A 19,168-nucleotide genomic window follows, 5' to 3' on the forward strand; every position below is an offset into this window, starting at 1 on the left:
AGTAGTCTTTATGAGGTTAAGGAGGAACTCTGTTTTTTCTAATTTCATGAGAATTTTTATCATAAATAAGTATTGAATTAATTGAATAAGTTTTTTGTATCTGGGGAACAAATTAAATGCCTTTTCTCCCTTTATCTGGTAATAGTGTATATTACCTTGAGTTTCTAATGATTATTTTCATACCAAGAATAAACCTTACTTAGTCATTTACTTAGTCCTTTCAAAGCTTCTGTTAATATGTAATTTGGAGAAAATAATACTTTATATTTCTATAAAAAATCATGTAAAATTCTACAAACATTTTTCTAGATATGAGTTCCAGAATCATTCATTAGCATGTGTGCTCTTTTATTGTCCTCTAAAATATCTGTATAAGGCATAAATCATGCAGTCATATATATATGCTGAAACTCAGCTCTGAAGCTATCTGGTCCTTGTACTTGCTAAGAAGAGATATTCATTGTGGCTGCTGGTTCATTCCAGTTTTTTGTTTCATTTTAAGTAAGTTCTCATTTATATTCTAGAAAATTATCCATTTTTCAAAGAATATAATTCACTACCTAATTATTTCAAACATCTATAGAAATAATTATTTTTATCACTTTATGCTTTTTTCTCTTTATGTAGAAAAGTCATGACAGTTGCTTACAAGTACCATTGAGCTTGAGTCCTTCCCGAGTAAATCAATTGATCTTGCTAATTATCTTCTTTATTTCTAATTTTATTGGTTTATGCTCTTATCTGCATATTATATCACTCATCATACTTTTACTAAATTTACTCTGCTGTTATTTATCTAGCCTCTAGAGTTGATCAGTTATCTCATTTATTTTCAATATTTTTGGGTGGCTAATGAATGTTTATAAAACTTTAAATCTCCTTTCTCTCTGTCTCTCTCTCTCTGTCTAACTCTGCCTGTCAAAAAAAAAAAAAAAAAAAAAAAAAAGGCCAGTGACACGGCTCACGAGGCTAATCCTCCACCTGCAGTGCCAGCACCGCAGGTTCTAGACCTGGTCGGGGCGCCAGATTCTGTCCCGGTTGCTCCTCCTCCAGTCCAGCTCTCTGCTGTGGCCCGGGAGGGCAGTGGAGGATGGCCCAGGTCCTTGGGCCCTGCACCCACATGGGAGCCCGGGAGAAGCACCGGGCTCCTGGCTTTGGATCGGCGCAGCGCACTGGCCATGGCGGCCATTTGGGGGTGAACCAACGGAAGGAAGACCTTTCTCTCCATCTCTCTCTCTCTAACTCTGCCTGTAAAAAAAAAAAAAAAAAAAAAAAAAAAAAAAAAAAAACTTTAAATTTACCTCTATATGCAGTATGACTATGACCCACAAATGTGATATGGTTGCCTCTTTGGAACATGAGTTATTAAGAGTGAATTTCATTGCTCCTTGTTCTGCTATATTTACGGGATTTTTAATTTAATTTCATTGAGATCAGAGAACAGGATTTCCATTATATCAATTCCCTGAAATTTGAGAGTTCCTTAGAAATCTAGAACATAGTCAATATTTATAAATGCTTGCTTTATACTCACATTGAATCTATTAAATACTAATTAAAATTTTAACATTAAATTAAAATAAATATATATATATATATATGCTCTATTTGGGGGACCTACACTTGAGGCTCAAAATCTGTATATTCATGTTAGTGTTGTCTACTCCATAAAATGTGTAGAAATTTCCCATAAAAACTGGAGATTTAGTAAATTTCTCCTATAATTATGTTAGGCTTGGCTTCATATATTTTGAGACTATGTTGTTTAGTAAGACAAACTCATGCTTGTTAGAACTTCTTGGTCTTACTTTTCCTTGTATTATTATGTAGTATCCAATTACACCTGTTCTTTTTATTCTCTTCTGTCTGTTATTAATATCACTACAAGATTTCTTCTGGTTAGTATTTTCCTGATATATATTCTATTCCCATCTCTGAATTTTAAACATTGCTGCATAGTTTTACTTTCTCTAATACCTATATATTCATTTTGTTTCATTTGTTTTTATTACAAGCTCATCTATAACATTTCCTTATAAATTTCTATCTACTTGCCAGATGCATACATTTTGGTTGGCTGAATTACCCATTAAAACATTCTCATATTTAACTGCTATCTAATGTTTTAATTTGACATATTTAAACAAAAACACAAAAGACTCTGAATAGCCAAAGCAGCTCTGAGCAAACAAAGCAGGAGTCATCACACTACCTAAATTCAAAATATGTTACAAAGCTATGATAATTGAAACACCCTGGTATTTCCAAAGAAAACCAGACATATTGGCCCATGGAATTGGATAGATGTTGCAGAAACAAACTCAAGCATCTTTGGTTACTTGATTTTTAACAAATGCGCCCAAATCACACATTGCAGAAAGGGCAGTCTGTTCAATAAACAATGCTAGAAAAACTGGCTATCTACATATAGAAGAAGGAAACAGGACCTTATTTCACCTATTATACAAGAATCAATTCAAAATGGATTAAAGACTTTAATCCAAGACCTGAAACTACAATCCTTCTAGAAGAAAAAATAGCGAACCTGGTCAGGGAGATTATTTCCTGGCTATGACTTCAAAAGCAAAACTAGACAAATGGGACTCTATCAACCACAAAGCCTCTGCACAGCAAAAGAAACAAGAGTAAAGAGAACCCACAGATTGGGAGAACATGTTTTTAGATCATGAACTGAATGAGACACTAATATCCAAGTACACAAGAAACCTAAACTAATCAATAACAAGAAAACAATTATATTTTTAAAGGTGTAAAGGAATTGCATAAGCATTACTCAAAAGAAGACATACAAATGGCCAATAGCTATGACAGGTCTTCAAAAAGTTCACGGAAAATGTGTATTAAATAAAAACTATGCACAGATTTCAAAACATTTTGTACCAAAATAAACTTTATAATTTTATTTTTGGTGAAATTTCTGAAGTACCCTCTTCCATGTAAAGAAATGTTCAACATCACTAATCACCAAGGAAATGGAAATTAAAACCACAGTGATATATCACCTCAAACCTGTTAGAAAGACTGATAACAAAGAAATGAAAAGTAAATATTGGAAAGAATGTGGGGGAAAGGAAAACTTCTGTGATATTGGTCGGAATGTCAGTTAGTACAGCCATTTTGGAAACTGTGAGTACTACCGAAAAAAAAAAAAAAAGGTAGAATTATCATATGACTAGCAATGCCACTACTCAGAACAAATCTAAAGGAGTTGAAACCTGTACACGTTAAAGAGATGTTTGCACTTCTATTCATTGTAAAAGCATTCACAATAGCCAAGAAATAAAAGCAACTTAAATACTCATCCACTGAAGAATGTTTTTTTTTTTAACTTTTATTTAATGAATATAAATTTCCAAAGTACAGCTTATGGGTTACAATGGCTTCCCCCCCCATAACTTCCCTCCCACCCGCAACCCTCCCCTTTCCCGCTCCCTCTCCCCTTCCATTCACATCAAGATTCATTTTCAATTCTCTTTATATACAGAAATCAGTTTAGCATATATTAAGTAAAGATTTCAACTGTTTGTACCCTCATAGAAACACAAAGTGAAAAATACTGTTTGATTACTAGTTATAGCATTAAATCACAATGTACAGCACATTAAGGACAGAGATCCTACATGAGGAGTAAGTGCACAGTGACTCCTGTTGTTGACTTAACAAATTGACACTCTTGTTTATGGCATCAGTAATCACCCTAGGCTCTTGTCATGAGTTGCCAAGGCTATGGAAGCCTTTTGAGTTTACCTTCTCTGACCATATTTAGACAAGGTCGTAGTTAAAGTGGAAGTTCTCTCCTCCCTTCAGAGAAAGGTACCTCTTTCTTTGATGACCTGTTCTTTCCACTGGGATCTCATTCACAGAGATCTTTCATTTAGGTCATTTTTTGTTTTTCCAGAGTGTCTTGGCTTTCCATGCCTGAAATACTCTCATGGGCTTTTCAGCCGGATCTGTATGCTTTAAGGGCTGATTCTAAGGCCAGAGTGCTGTTTAGGACATCCGCCATTCTATGAGTCTGCTGTGTATCTCTCTTCCCATGTTGGATCATTCTCTCCCCTTTTTATTCTATCAGTTAGTTTTTGCAGACACTAGTCTTGTTTATGTGATCCCTTTGGCTCTTAGTCCTATCATTATGATCAATTGTGAACAGAAATTGATCACTGGGACTAGTGAGATGGCATTGGTACATGCCACCTTGATGGGATTGAATTGGAATCCCCTGGTATGTTTCTAACTCTACCGTTTGGGGCAAGTCAGCTTGAGTATGTCCCGAATTGCACATTTCTTCCCTCTCTTATTCCCACTCTTATATTTAACAGCGATTACTTTCACGAAGAATGGTTTTTCACATGTGGTATTGATACATAATACAATACTATTCAATCTTTTAAAAAGAAGAAAATTCTGTCATTTGTAACAACATGAATGACAACAGAAGATATTTTTTTCTAAGAAAAATAAGCCAGGCATGGAAAGTCAAATAATATATGACCTCGTTTATATGTGAAATCTAAAAAAACACACTTAAATACAGAGTGGAATGGTGGTACTCAGAGGTGGAGGAAGGCAGGATTAGGGTAAACAGAGATGTTGCTCAAAGAATAGTTAGAGAAGAGGAATATCCCGGGAGGGCAGCAGAGGATGGCCCAAGTACTTGGGTCCCTGCACCCACATGGGAGACTAGGAGGAAGTACCCCGTTCCTGGCTTCGGATCGGCGCAGCGCCAGCCGTGGCGGCCATTAGGGGAATGAACCAACGGAAGGAAGACCTTTCTCTCTGTCTCTGTCTATAGCTCTTTCTCTGTCTCTCTCTCTCTCACTGTCTAATTCTGCCTGGCAAGAAAAAAAAAGTGGCCCAGGAGAGGAGGAATAGGTTCTAGTGATCCAATGAACAGCAAGGTAACTGTTAATAATGATATCTTGTATTTTCAAAATTGCCTTGAAAAGTGGATTTTACATGTTCTCATAACAAAGAAATGACAATATGTGAGGCGACACATATGTTAATCAGCCTGATTTGATCAGTTCACAAATAGGAGGGGGTCTTCAAAACATTCATGGAAAATGTGTACTATGGAAAAATTGATGGATTTCAAAATTTTTGTACCAAAATAAATGTATCTCTTCATCCCATTTTCCACAAACTTTTTGAAGAATCTACATACATTTATCAAAACATCACATTGTATCCCTTAAATATATACCATTAGTATTTGTCAACTGAAACAAAATTAAAAGACTTTAAAATAAGTTATCCAAGCTAAACTATAAAGTAAACCCCATTTGAACAAATTAATTTTCTGATTGTTGGTTTTTTTGTTTTGTTTTTGTTTTTTTACTATCTTTCATTGACTTGAGTTTCTTTATGTGATTTGAAACTTAGCTTTTGAGGCTGATTCAAATGACAGAATTTTTGTAACTACCTTGTCCTCTCTCCCTTCCTCTTACTGCAGCCACTTGTGTAGCTCACTGATCTGACCTCCCACAGCACAATCCAGCATCTAGTTTAATGAACATAGTTTGATGCGCCTGTCTCTCCATGATTTAGGGGCATCATAGATACCATCAGCCAAAGAGCAGCTGGATTTAGTTCAGGCTCTCAGCCCTCAGTCCCCAGTCTTCCCTGGGTTTGCAGATCCTTTGAAGCTATGGTCCCAGCAGCAGCAGGTGGTAATTTTTTCCTAGATTTGTCCTACAAGTAGGCTCTGAAGTAGAGAGAACCACATCCTTGACATGGCTTCCAGCAAGAAGTCAAGATCTAACCCTCCATTCTTCTACTGAGCATCTGTAGTCCAGGGTGAAACCAAGCTCCCTGCCACCACTACAGCCATAGTTGCCTCTCATGTAGCTCTGCTCGCCACCTTATGTAGCTGTCCAGTTGACTGCCTTGTTTTTAAGATTAACTGTCTTTTTGGTTGCATCTATTATAGTTTGTATTTTATTGTTGTGTGTGTACAAATAATTGTTACATACATGGTCCAAGCACAGACTTACTCTTAGACTGTGAACACAGCCTCATTTTATAACCTACAACAAATGATGCTACATGAGGGCGCACCTCCTGACTAATTCACTATTACATTGCTCACAGGAGGTGCTAACTAAAGATGTGCTGAATAAATAAATGGGTACAAATCATTTTCCTAGAAAGCCAGCAAAACTTTCAGATGCCATGTTTCAGTTGCCTCAGAAACTAAGCTCTTGAGGACAGAACCTATAGCCTATCTACCATGTTGCCTAGTATAGTCCTGAGTATGATAACTGGGCTATAACATTTCAAAGAGCCAACAAATGTCTCCTGTAAATTTCTCATATGGGGGGAAAAATGAAGTCCCAGATACATGTAGCACTGTTCTAAAAGATTAAAATCACTGTCTCCTGAGCTGTTTCATAACATGCTGGTTTTTCCCTTTGAACTATATTTTAAAAATAAATGCTTCTTAATGAAAAATATTTCATCCAAGTGTAAAGGTGGTCAGGATGAAGTAGAATATTTACACTAGAATAACATAAATGTGGAATATTTCTAACTTTAATCAAGAAATCAAATTAAAAATCTCTTCCTGCTATTTTATAACAATATCAGACCAAATGCAAAGAAAATGCTAAGTAATCACAATTCCTTCTGTGGAAATAACATTTTTCATACAAACCAAAGGACAAAGAAATTGTCCTTTTTGATTAATTACTTTTGGAACGAGGCCCAGCATGAGGATAGAGTCGAGTCTAGAGATACAGGGAAAGGCCTACCCTTCATCCCTTTGCCCTCCCAAGAAACGATTCACTGATTTGCTGAGAGACTAAAGCACTTAGCTGCTTCAAACCATGATATCTGTTTTCACAGATATTCAAAACAAAGCCATATTCTCTCAATCAACAACCTCTTTAGTGTTGTATGCACTGGGTATCTACTATATACCAATGCTGTACAGAAGTGGAGGTAACAGAAGAATTAGAAAACAATTCATTGAGGGAAATAAGTGACACTCAGACAAACCCTGCACATAGGCCTGCAGGGGCAAATGGGCACAGATGTCTTGTTGTGGGAGATGCTCAATATCTCTGGACCTTGGTTTCCTTATCTGTTATGTGAGAGATCTGGGTTAATTTTTATTATTTTCATCTTATTTGAAAGGCAGAGGGAGAAAGATACATTCCCCAAATGCTGCAACAGCCAGAGCTGGGGCAGGCCAAAGTCAGGAATCCGAATTCCATCCGGGTTTACCACATGGGTAGCAGGGGGCTCAACAACTGGAGCCATCACCACTGCCACCCAGGTACCCAGCAGCAAAACGCTGAAGCAGAAGCAGAGGAGCTGGGACGCAAACCAGGCACTGTGGCATGGGCTGTGGGTGTCCCCACAGTGACTTAGCCACTGCACCCAATGCTTGCCCCTTGGGTTAATCTCTGTAAAATTCTTTCAGCTGAAACATGGAGCAGTTCTCTTCTTTACTCTCCGTAACCACAGTACCCCTCGCAGCTTTTGTAACCTGGTAAATGACGTCCACTGCCTGCTAACTCCCTGAGAACAGCCTGGGAAACTTCAGAGACATCTGCCTTCAGGCAAAGAAACTTCCCTCCTCCTTCAGAAGGTCTGCCTCCTAGGGGCAAAGGCTGAGAACACGCAGAGCTCCTGCAAGGATGACAAATGGGGTCCCAGAGGGTGATCACTGGCTTCCAATCTCGCTCTGCTGCGCCCCCACGTAGGTGCCCCCTGAAGACAAGCAGCATTCAAGATTGACAACTGATTTAGACACAGGCTTGATTATATGCAAATCATCTCTTTCTGGTGATTTAATTGTGATCCAATGGAACATGTATAATTAACACATGATTTAAAATAAATGTATATTTAATTGATATGCATATTTATAAAAATGAATATTTACATATATACGTTGCCTTGTTTTGTAATTGGAGATGAATTTCTTTCCCACAGAAGGAAGGGGTTGAGGGCGCCCCATCATGAACTTCTTCAAGATTAAAAGAGAGGCTAGCGCCATGGCTCACTTGGCTAGTCCTCTGCCTGTGGCGCCAGCACCCCTGGATCTAGTCCTGGTTGGGGCGCCGGATTCTGTCCCGGTTGCCCCTCTTCCAGTCCAGCTCTCTGCTGTGGCCCGGGCGTGCAGTGGAGGATGGCCCAAGTGCTTGGGCCCTGCACCCGCACAGGAAACCAGGAGAAGCACCTGGCTCCTGGCTTCGGATCAGCCAGCGCACTGGCTGCAGCGGCCATTTGGGGGGTGAACCAATGGAAGGAAGACCTTTCTCCCTGTCTCTCTCATTGTCTAACTCTGCCTGTCAAAAAAAAAAAAGAGAGAGAGAGAGAGAGAGATTAAAAGAGAAACAAAGGGGTGAGAACTTGCTTTCAATGCATGTCGCAGAGAAAACAGTGAGTGGGCAATCAAAAAGGCTGATTCTAGACCTCCCTTCCACCTCATGCTGTGTGACTTTATCTCTGGGCTTCAGTTTCTGAAACCATGAAAGGAAAGGTTTGACAGGCAATTTCTAAATCACCCTCCAGCACTGAAATTCTATCGTAAGCGCACAGAACCACTCTGATCTTCAGTATCTTCAGTCAAAATGACTGGACTCCAGCCGCTAACATCCCAAAGTCTCTCTGACAGCAATTAATGTGCCTAAAATTGTGTTCAGAGAGTGCTTTGTCCAAGCCACAGGACTCAAGGAACAGCAGTCCCTAGAACAGACTACATAAACATGCATCTGTGGAACAGGAATGCAGAGTTCGTTAGCAAAGGCCAGGGCACTCAGGGAGCAGCACCCATTTGGAAGAAAGTGAAAAGAAGGGTTTCAGTGAGACATCAGGCCTTGTCCTGGAGACACCAGCTAAGTGGACAGGGGCTCAATGAAAAACAGCACAAAAAGAAAACACAATGGGCCAACTACACCGTCACACCCTGTAGCACACAAAACTATACAGAAAAATAATTAACTTCACTTCCACCATTTATACAAGTGAAGTCTTTCTCAATCTTTCACAAGCAAAGTGACTTACTATAAAATTTTGTAGGGCCCAAAGTAAATGGCAGATAGTAGTCCCAGGAAATGCCACGTGTGCTATGGTTCTGAATATTTCCTGGCAGGATAGTAGACTGAAAAGGCCAAAGTTTGGCCAGTCCTCCCTCCCACTCCTGCCTGGGTAGAACTTCAAAAGGTAACTTTCTGATTCCGGCCCTGTCGTCCCTCTTCTGGCTCCATTTGTTTTTAAAAAATATAAGTTAGCCTTCATCAAGTACCTGTTGAAAAGGCTGTCCCAGATTCCATGCTAGCATTATAACTGTGAATATGACACAGTATCTATGATGGGTATTGAGTGTAGTGGTTAAGGCATCACTGGGAATACCGATACCTCATGCTGGTTCAACTCTCACCTCCTCTGCCTCCTATCCAGCTTCTTGCTACTGTGCACCCTGAGAAGCAGAGATAACTGTTCAAGTCATTGGGTCCCTGTTATACATGCAGGATTCCTGTACCGAGTTCCTGGCTCCTGACTTCAGCCAGGTCTAGCCTTGGATGTTGCAGGCAATTAGAAAACGAAACAGATATTCTCTTTCTCTCTCTCTCTCTCTCTCTCTCTCTCTCTCTGTGGGGGGGGGTTCAAATAAAATATAAATAATTTTCCAAAAGATACAGTATCCAAGATTATAATCTAATGAAAAAAGAACTAACCACAATGCAAAGAGGAAACCACCTTCACAGTGTGGATGGTGTTCAGGGTAAGGAGGCAGAGACAAATTAACTCAACTAGGGAGAGGCTGTTTAGAAATCAAGGCCTTGAAAATGAGCAGTTTTTCTTCTTTTTTTAAGATTTATTTATTTTTTGAAAGGCAGAGTTACACAGAGAGAGGAGAGGCAGAGAGAGAGAGAGGTCTTCCATCCGCTAGTTCACTCCCCAGAGGGCTGCAATGGCCGGAGCTTCTTCCAGGTCTCCCACGCAGGTGCATGGGCCCAAGAACTTGGGCCATCTTCTACTGCTTTCCCAGGCCACAGCAGAGAGCTGGATTGGAAGTGGAGCAGCCAGGAATAGAACTGGCGCCCATACGGGATGCCGGCACGGTAGGCGGTGGCCTTATCAACTACACCGCAGTGCCGGCCCCTGAAAATGAGCAGTTTTTCAATGAAGGTGGAAGAACCATGACAACATAGTACAGGTAAGAGTTGATTTAGTGGTCCAGACCTAACTGTTCACCTACAATGCTTCTAACAACCGCTGAGCACAGTATATTTCTCTCTGCTCCCACGTGCATCTAGGAAACTAACTATATAGGGGCCTCTAAACCAGCCCCTCTCTGCACAGCACAGCTATCCTGTGTTCCTAGCTGCTGAAACATATCAGACTCATTAAGCAAGCATAGACGAGACTTCTCATGACAGATGCTTATCCACAACCAAAGTCACATTTTAGCCACTAGGTGCAGGCCACACTTGAGCCATTATGCATGTTCCATGGAAACTGGCTTATAAGTCAAAGAATCTCCTTAACTAATTTTGTTGATTACTTGAAGTCTACATATTACTAGCTGGCTTGCTCACCAGAAAAAAAAAAAAAAACTACATACAAGATCATAACATGCACACACACACAGGAAGAAAGAGAGAGACAGACAGACAGATAGCATTTCACTCTATGCTTCAACACATGCACTTCATCTGGGTAACAGTACCTTTTGCAAGCAGATGGGGGAGAAAGAGATTTTAAAAGATGGACCCCTATTATTCCCCCCAAATGACTTAAAATTTGTCAAAGCCTCAGAGGAGAGAAAAACAAAGCCAGCTCTCTGAGGTTTTCCATCTACCCCTTCAAAAAATAGTCGGTGTCCTAGACAAGACTTCGAAAAGTATTAAAATTTGAGCAACACTGGTTTACTTGTTTATATGCATCCCCAAAGAATCCCCACTACATCTACAGAAGCTTCAAAGGCTGCACCGTAAGACCCGTCAGGATGTGGGGAGAGGGAGAGAAAGACACTGCTCCAGCCTTGGGAGACTCTGCCTGGGCACGCAGGCTCTCAGGCATCTGGTTCTCCCAACCTGACACGGCGCCTGCAATTTAGACTGTTTAATTAATTCTGATAATACCACATCGCAGGTGCTGCAGGAAGTATGTTAATTTAAGATCACATCTTCCCAATTCCCACAGGTTTCATTCGAACCTAATAAATGAAATAATCTCCACTGTGAGCGTCTCGCTTACCTAATTAGGCGTAGGGCCAGGAAACAGTCACACTTGGGGTACATCAATGGCACTGGTCACCTTCAAAAGCATAACTGAAACCTGCCCACAGGCTCCTTCCCGCAGCATCTATCATGGGCAGATCAAAGGCAAACGAATAAGGGACAGCATTACCCTTCCCCTACCAGCAATCTTGTTTTTTTTCTTCCCTCACCAAATTTCTTGTCTTCCCTTCTTAAGCCCATCTATAGCGCTAGATCCTTTAAGATCTCACTTTACTTAAACCAAAATTTTAGTTCTAATTTTATATTCATTCATTTAATAATTATCATAAGACTCTGGTTGCTTTGAACTAATGAGTTCTAACCAATGGACTCTTTCTACACTGATAAGGCATGAGAGAGAATTGTCTAATTCTATCTGAACCAGTGTGATGATAGCAAGACAAATGGCATTCTGCCTCCCCTGTCTCCCACACACCACCCATCACCCATCTGAAACAACTTGCCTACTTTTGTGAGCTGGCTGGAATGCTCTTTACCACTTTTCAACCCCATCACTCCTCCTTCTCTTCCTTCATGCCCATGGCCAAATGCCACCCCATCAGCAAGGCTTTCCTGATTTTGCAAGAAGCAGAGCCTCCCATCCCTACATCCATACTCTAGCCAGCCTAAAAACAATGAAGATTTAGCAGCTGCAATCCATGGCTGATTGGAACAGTGGAACAATGGTTAACTCTAGGCACTCATGAGATGCACCTGGAAAGCCTGGACACCCATATGTAGACCTCACCCACTGTGAGCCTAATTCACTGGGTCTGGAGTGGCTCCGAGCACAAGTGTGTATGAAATCTCCCCCCAGCTCAGAGTAGGGAACCACGGATGCAGATAGTCAAGCAGACCCAGCCAGCCTGGAAGCAACTGACGGGAGATGATCTGTGTTGAGCGTCTCTGTGATCAAACAGAGTAATGATTTCCCCAAGCTCCGCTGAATTGAGAAGTTATTTTCATGTCCCTTCATTTTTCTGCTTCCTTCCTGTCTTCCCTAATGGGAAGAATTTACCTTAACTCCACTTCTTAGCCTGGTTACTCAATGGCAAGCAAACAGGAGTGACATCTATAAAATGGGTCTTTTCCTTTGTGCCATATAGAAACTCACAGAATGAACTGAAGCAAGACAAAAAACAGGACCCGGGGCTGGTACTGTGGCACAGCAGGTGAAGCCACAACCTGCAGTGCCTGCATCCCATTTGGGCAGCAGTTCGAGACCTGATCGTTCCGCTTCTGATCCAGCTCTCTGCAATGGCCTGGGAAAGTGCTTAGACCCCTGTACCTGCATGAGAAACCTGGAAGAAGATTCTGTCTCCTGGCTTCGGATAAGCCCAGCTCCGACCACTGTGGCTATTTGGGGAGTGAACCAGCAGATAGTATCTGTGTATCTCTCTCTCTCTCTCTCTCTCTCTCTCTCTCTGTGTGTGTAACTCTGCCTTTCAAATAAATAAATAAATAAATCTTTAAAAAAAGAGAGAGAGAGCCACCCATGTCCAAAATAAACAAATAAATAGGATCTGCAGCCCTCCAGGTCTTGTCAAGGTAGTGAAATGCAAAGGAGGAAAAGTTGCTCTGAAGACTTCCTGGATGACTGCAGGTTTTTGAAGCACCACTCTCAGCTGCTGAGCCTGGACTCCCTCACTGCTCACCCAAACTAATTCTTCATGCTCCCTCCTCCAGTGCCCAGGAGGTGAGGTTGCACAGGGCCCCAGTTCTGGCTTTTCCACTGAGGAGAAGACTTTTAGAGCAATACCTTTCAGCAACATCCTCTATGCACATAGTTCTTAGCTGGATCCCAGGCGACTCCCCATCTACCCTGTTTACGGGAGCATCACCCAGCATTAGTCCAACCTCAAGTTTCTGGACTCACTTGGCTTCTTTCATTTTCCATTTTCTGAGCTTGGCTTTGAACAAAAGTTGAACAAATCTCCAAATCTCAGAGGGGAAACCCAGAAAACAGTGCCAGGTTTCTCTAACCCCTGCTTGAAGTAATCAAACCCCCAGCGTATACCCAGACTCAGCCAATGCTGGTTCAGCCGCCAGCCCCAGCCTTGCTAAAAAATTCATAAACCACAGAACAGCTGGGCCACAGTCTGCTTTCAGAGCAAAGCATCCACTATCAGGTTTTCATCTGGGCCTACTGAGGAGCCAAGTATTCATTCCTGACAGAGACTTGAAAGCGGAAATCTTACTGGCTGTCTACACAGAGTCACACGAGGACAGATTTGATGGGAATCCCATGCATATTCCAATGAGATAAAAGATATTATTTATTCTTAAAATGTCTTCAGAGACCATTAATGGAGAAATTCCAAGTGACAGATAGAACCAAAAGAAGTCTCCTAATATCTACATACAATTGCATTAGGATGGATCAGGGGAAGGAATGCTTAATAACAGCCCCTCCCTGAAATCATGTTTCTTTCCTTTTCATCACAAAAGATAAGAACTGGCTGGGGGAAATGATGGGGCGGGGGAAGAGGTCCCCTAGAAAACATGTGGGACCAGTTAAGCACTCCTTTTCTCTACCCGGAGAGATTTCATTAGGAAGTGGCCATATTTAGGCTATTTCTATGGAGACACGTCCTCCCAGGAATTTCCTCGATCTTGACAGGCCTGGTAAGTGATACCCTGTAACCATGCCATCAATATTCCATGCATGGGTAATCTGTACCTTAAACAGGCATTAAAAATATCTTTATTCTTTCTCCAAAGACTGTGTCCTAAGGAAAAAGATGACGAGGCTGAGCCTCTGAATCTTGTGTCCGATCCAATAGGGAGCCCAAATTGAGATTCTCAGATTCAGGGAAACCATTTTTCTGATGCAAAGGTTGTTTTGTTTTATAATTATAGATAATTTTCTTGCACTCCAATCACAACTCTGTGTTAACGAATGCATCTATACATCACTAGTACAATAATTACTGCTCATCGTGGTGATCTTGAAGCCCTACAAGACTTCATAGCTGTAACAACAATAAGATAATGTTGCCTGCTTTTGTGTTCCCAGTCTTTGAAAATAAATTATCTAGCAATAATATACAAAGTGACCCTAATTTAATTGCCTTTACTTCCATTTTCCTTGTATACTAAATGACGTGCCCAAGTCTGCAAATATCAGATGAGTGGATAGATGGAAAGAGGGGAGGGACAAGGGAAGGGATTTGTTTATTACAGCTTAGAGAATCTGTAGACTGCCTACTTTAGATAAACTGGCTCAGGGGAAAGCTTGTAAATTCATAAATCTGAAGTTCCACTTCCCATCTGCATAATTCTTCTAGTCCATGTAAATCTGCTATTTCATACTTTACAGACACCCCTAACAGAAATAGAAGGTGAAGCAAACAGAGAATAAAACTCAAATTAAATCAACACTAGTCTATCTACTATAGACAATGCTTCGCATTTGTTCTAGAACTTCATGTTTCAAAACACCTTTACAAAGACTACCTTGAACTCTTACAGCCGCCCAGCAAGATAGATATTATAGGTGCACTACTGCCAAGCTAAGCAGCAGAGGCCAAGAAAAATTAAATCCACTAAAATCATGAGTAGTTTAAGATGGGATCAGAATTAGATGTGGGAGTGTTCCTACCCCTGAGGCCTTTTCCATACTGTGGAAGTTCTTTTATTAGTTAGAGCATGTCCTCTGCTCAGGAACAGGAACAGAAACAGTGATGGAGCAACAGCTGAGAAGTCTGTGGAACCCTGGGCCTACATCAAGCCAACCTATTTTCCAGAATCAGGGCCCTGTTCCCACTTTTTTTATCCCTCTCAGGCCATCATTCTTGCTCTTTTTATTCTGCTCTTTCTGTGCTTGCCCTTTACCGTGTCCTCTTTCCCCTTGTCAACTCCTTCATGAAGTACCCCCAGTCCCTCCAGTTAAGTCACTTCCTCCTCCTGACTTTTTTTTTTAAAGTTCAAAAAGTATTTATTTTGCTTTGATGGTGGCCAAGTATATTTTACTGTAAACTGTAGCAAAGTTAAAGCAGGAGGGACTTTGGAATTTTTAAAATGTAAACATATTTTGACTTTTGAGCCTATGCTTTTTCTTCTTTTTTTAACTTTTATTTAATGAATATAAATTTCCAAAGTACAGCTTATGGATTACAATGGCTTCCCCCCCATACCGTCCCTCCCACCCGCAACCCTCCCCTTTCCCATTCCCTCTCCCCTTCCATTCACATCAAGATTCATTTTCGATTCTCTTAATATACAGAAGATCAGCTTAATATACATTAAGTAAAGATTTCAACAGTTTGCTCCCACACAGAAACATAAAGTGAGAAACAATAGATGATTTTTTAAATGATGATGAAATCAGATCAGACCTATTGTCATGTTTAATCCCAGTGAGAGTCAAGTTGGGAATTGATAATTTCTTTTTTTTTCTTTTACAGAAGATCAGTTTAGTATACATTAAGTAAAGATTTCAACAGTTTGCACCCCCATAGAAACACAAAGTGAAATATACTGTTTGAGTACTCGTTATAGCATTAAATCTCAATGTACAGCACATTAAGGACAGAGATCCTACATGAGGAGTAAGTGCACAGTGACTCCTGTTGTTGACTTAACAAATTGACACTCCTGTCTATGGCATCAGTAATCTCCCTATGCTCCAGTCATGAGTTTCCGAGGCTATGGAAGCCCTCTGAGTTCTCCGACTCTTATCTTGTTTAGACAAGGTCATAGTCAAAGTAAAAGTTCTCTCCTCCCTTCAGAGAAAGGTACCTCCTTCTTTGAAGACCTGTTCTTTCCACTGGGATCTCACTCACAGAGATCTTTCATTTAGGTTTTGTTTTTTTTGTTTTTTTTTTTGTTTTTTTGTTTTTTTGTTTTGCCAGAGTGTCTTGGCTTTCCATGCCTGAAATACTCTCATGGGCTTTTCAGCCAGATCCGAATGGCTTTAGGGCTGATTCTGAGGCCAGAGTGCTGTTTAGGACATCTGCCATTCTATGAGTCTGCTGAGTATCTCACTTCCCATGTTGGATCACTCTCCCCTTTATTTATTCCATCGGTTAGTATTAGCAGGTACTAGACTTGTTTATGTGCTCCCTTTGACTCTTAGTCCGTTCATTATGATCAATTGTGAACTGAAATTGATCACTTGGAATAGTGAGATGGCATTGGTACATGCCACCTTGATGGGATTGAATTGGAATCCCCTGGTATGTTTCTAACTCTACCGTTTGGGGCAAGTCAGCTTGAGCATGTCCCAAATTATACATCTCTTCCCTCTCTTATTCCCACTCTTATGTTTAACAGGGATCACATTTCAGTTAATTTTCAACACTTAACTCCTCCTGACTTAAACACTTTGTACCCTCATGGCAGTTGCAACATGGGACCTCACCACATCCCTCACAAGTTGGCCTTGAATTTTAATTTGCACTTTGGGTTGCCACTGCACTTCAAGGTGTGTGTGCACACAAATGGACTGTACTTCTTACAGGACAGAGAAGACAGGTAGTGGGCATACATGATTTCTACCATATACCTGAATACTTCCACCAGCATCCAAGCTCTCTTGTTCTAGTACTCACACCTCCTGAGAACCCTCTCTACTCTCTGTCTGTGGCTTTGAGGTAGTCCAAAACCTTCTTCCCACTTCAGTGATGGAGAGATGTTCCAACCTGCTTAGGAGATTCGATTTGGGGACTTTGGGAAGCAGTGAGAAAGGGGAGCTCATTTTCTACTAAGATTATCAATAGAGATGATAATTTAAGGCTGGAGGTTCTGGGAGCCTCATGGAGGACACAAGTCTGGATCCAACACACCAAGGGAGAACCAAGGAATGAGTAATCCCAGGTCCTGGTGGGGATGTTTGAGCCACTCTATCCATAGCTACTCCCTGGACTTTCTTGGGTACATGAATCATTTGCTTCCTTTATTGGTTTAAATTTGTTTGAAACTGGTTTCAGTTAGAGTCTCTTCATTTCTTTTAGGAAAGTCTTTAGACACAATCTGACTTGGAGAGAGATTACAATTTTCTTATAACTCAGTTGTTTCATAGCCAGCTTGTTTATAGTAAATTAAGAAAAGCAGGAAACTTCCTAAGATGCTAGTATTCACATTTTACAGAAAGAAAAGTTCCACTATCCATAGTAAAGGAAAATAATAATCAATGCACAAAGTTACATTAATATGCTTGTCATGAAAATCACTATTATTATTACTCTTCTTTTTCCATTCTTAGATGCACATTATTTTCACATTTTTACAATCCCTGAAATCAGAATGTCATTCAATCTTATAATCTCTGGGCTTGAATTCCACTGAATTCTTCCAGAGAGGATTTGTATGTGTTTCTACCACACAGAGGAACCTGAGCCCACTTGAAATTAATTTCTCTGCTTAAGGATTATTGGGGCCCACTAATGGTGTGAATTCAGACCTCAGACCCATGTGAGTAATAGAACATAGCTCAAATTCTCTGAGAGAGATGTTTTTTCTTTCTTCGGCAAATTTCCTTGTTGGATCTTCCTGAAAATTCCCTTGACCATCTCACTGAGTGGGTAGCTCATTAGCACCCTGCCTTTATGCAAGGATCTCCCATTAGACTTCTCATCTGGGATTTTTTTTTCTCTGCGCAAGTGGGACATAAAGTAACAGTGCCTTTTACAACAGATGGCACCTTGATTTGATGAACTATGATAGCTATTAATATTAGAGTGAGTTTGAGAAAATATTGGTGATCATGACATTGAAAAGGGAAAATCTTCCAGAATTAAATCCTTTTTGCTGCCATGGGAAATCTTTCTCTCACTGGAAACCAAAGTGTCTAGACTCTGGGACTGTGTTTAAGCACCTTTTGAAACTTCACCAAAACTGTAACAAAGCCAGAAACACAGTAGCTGCTCAATAAATGCTTAATATATGAACTAAATCCATGCCTATTTAGAATTTCATGAACCTAAATGCAAATGTAAGGGCAAAGGAAAGAGGCAGGGGCAGCTCTGGAGCTGAATGCCTTCTAAACAAGGGCTCAAGGCATGGTGCCTGTTGAAAGGGGCTTTCCATTTAGGAGAGACCAATTAAATATCCCCCCACATTGTGCCTCACCACTGGAAACACAAGTACCCACGTGTCTGGAGGCACTCAATGTGGCAACTGAAATGGTTTTCTGCCTCTTCTTGCAGATTTTCTTGGAGATTGAGGTAGTCCTCCAACTGCCCGCCTTGGCTAGAAGCAGTTCAAGTACCAAATGAGTATTTCATCTCATTCATTTGAGCTTCCAGAAATGCCACAAATTTACTCTCCAGTATTCTAGGAAATGATTCCAGATAAGGTTGAACAAGACGCAACCTTTCACCCTCTAACTCTATTACCGCTGGGGTGAAACCTTTGTTAAATCCAGATTTATAACCCTTCTCCGTTCATATTGCCTAGTAGTTCTGTAAGCACGAAGCCTGCATTTGTTGCCAGAGAGATAACATTTGGTCAGTGAATTCTCTTGGTCTTTATCTCCTTTCTCTTGAGGTTTGTTAGAAAATAAAGCATTGACTCCCAGTCTCTTTCTTTTTCTCTTTCCCCTCAGAGCCTCTTGCCATGTAACAAGATTGTTAAAGACAAATTGCTAACCATCCTTCTTACACACACACCTCATTAAACCGGGTGCACGATTTTCTTTCATTCTTTTTCCAGGGCTGCCGTAGGAATATAAGCCATTTATAATAACTGCCACTGTTGAGTGTAGCAGTTGGGCTCAGGTGAGAGTGTGTCTAAACTCCTTGTTTGGCAAACGGCTTTCTTTCAGGTAAAAGTCATTTAGTTCTGTTCCTCAGATGAATGACTGGCATATCAGTAGGCCTAGGTCACCTAGGGTTCATGTTGGTTTTTAATGAATTCTACTGAAATACTGGGAACTACATGACAGACTTCTAAATGGGCACGTTATAGGTGAC

The sequence above is a fragment of the Oryctolagus cuniculus genome, chromosome 2 (assembly GCF_051225735.1).
Source record: "Oryctolagus cuniculus isolate XC-2025 breed Fujian yellow rabbit chromosome 2, ASM5122573v1, whole genome shotgun sequence".
Taxonomy (NCBI): domain Eukaryota; kingdom Metazoa; phylum Chordata; class Mammalia; order Lagomorpha; family Leporidae; genus Oryctolagus; species Oryctolagus cuniculus.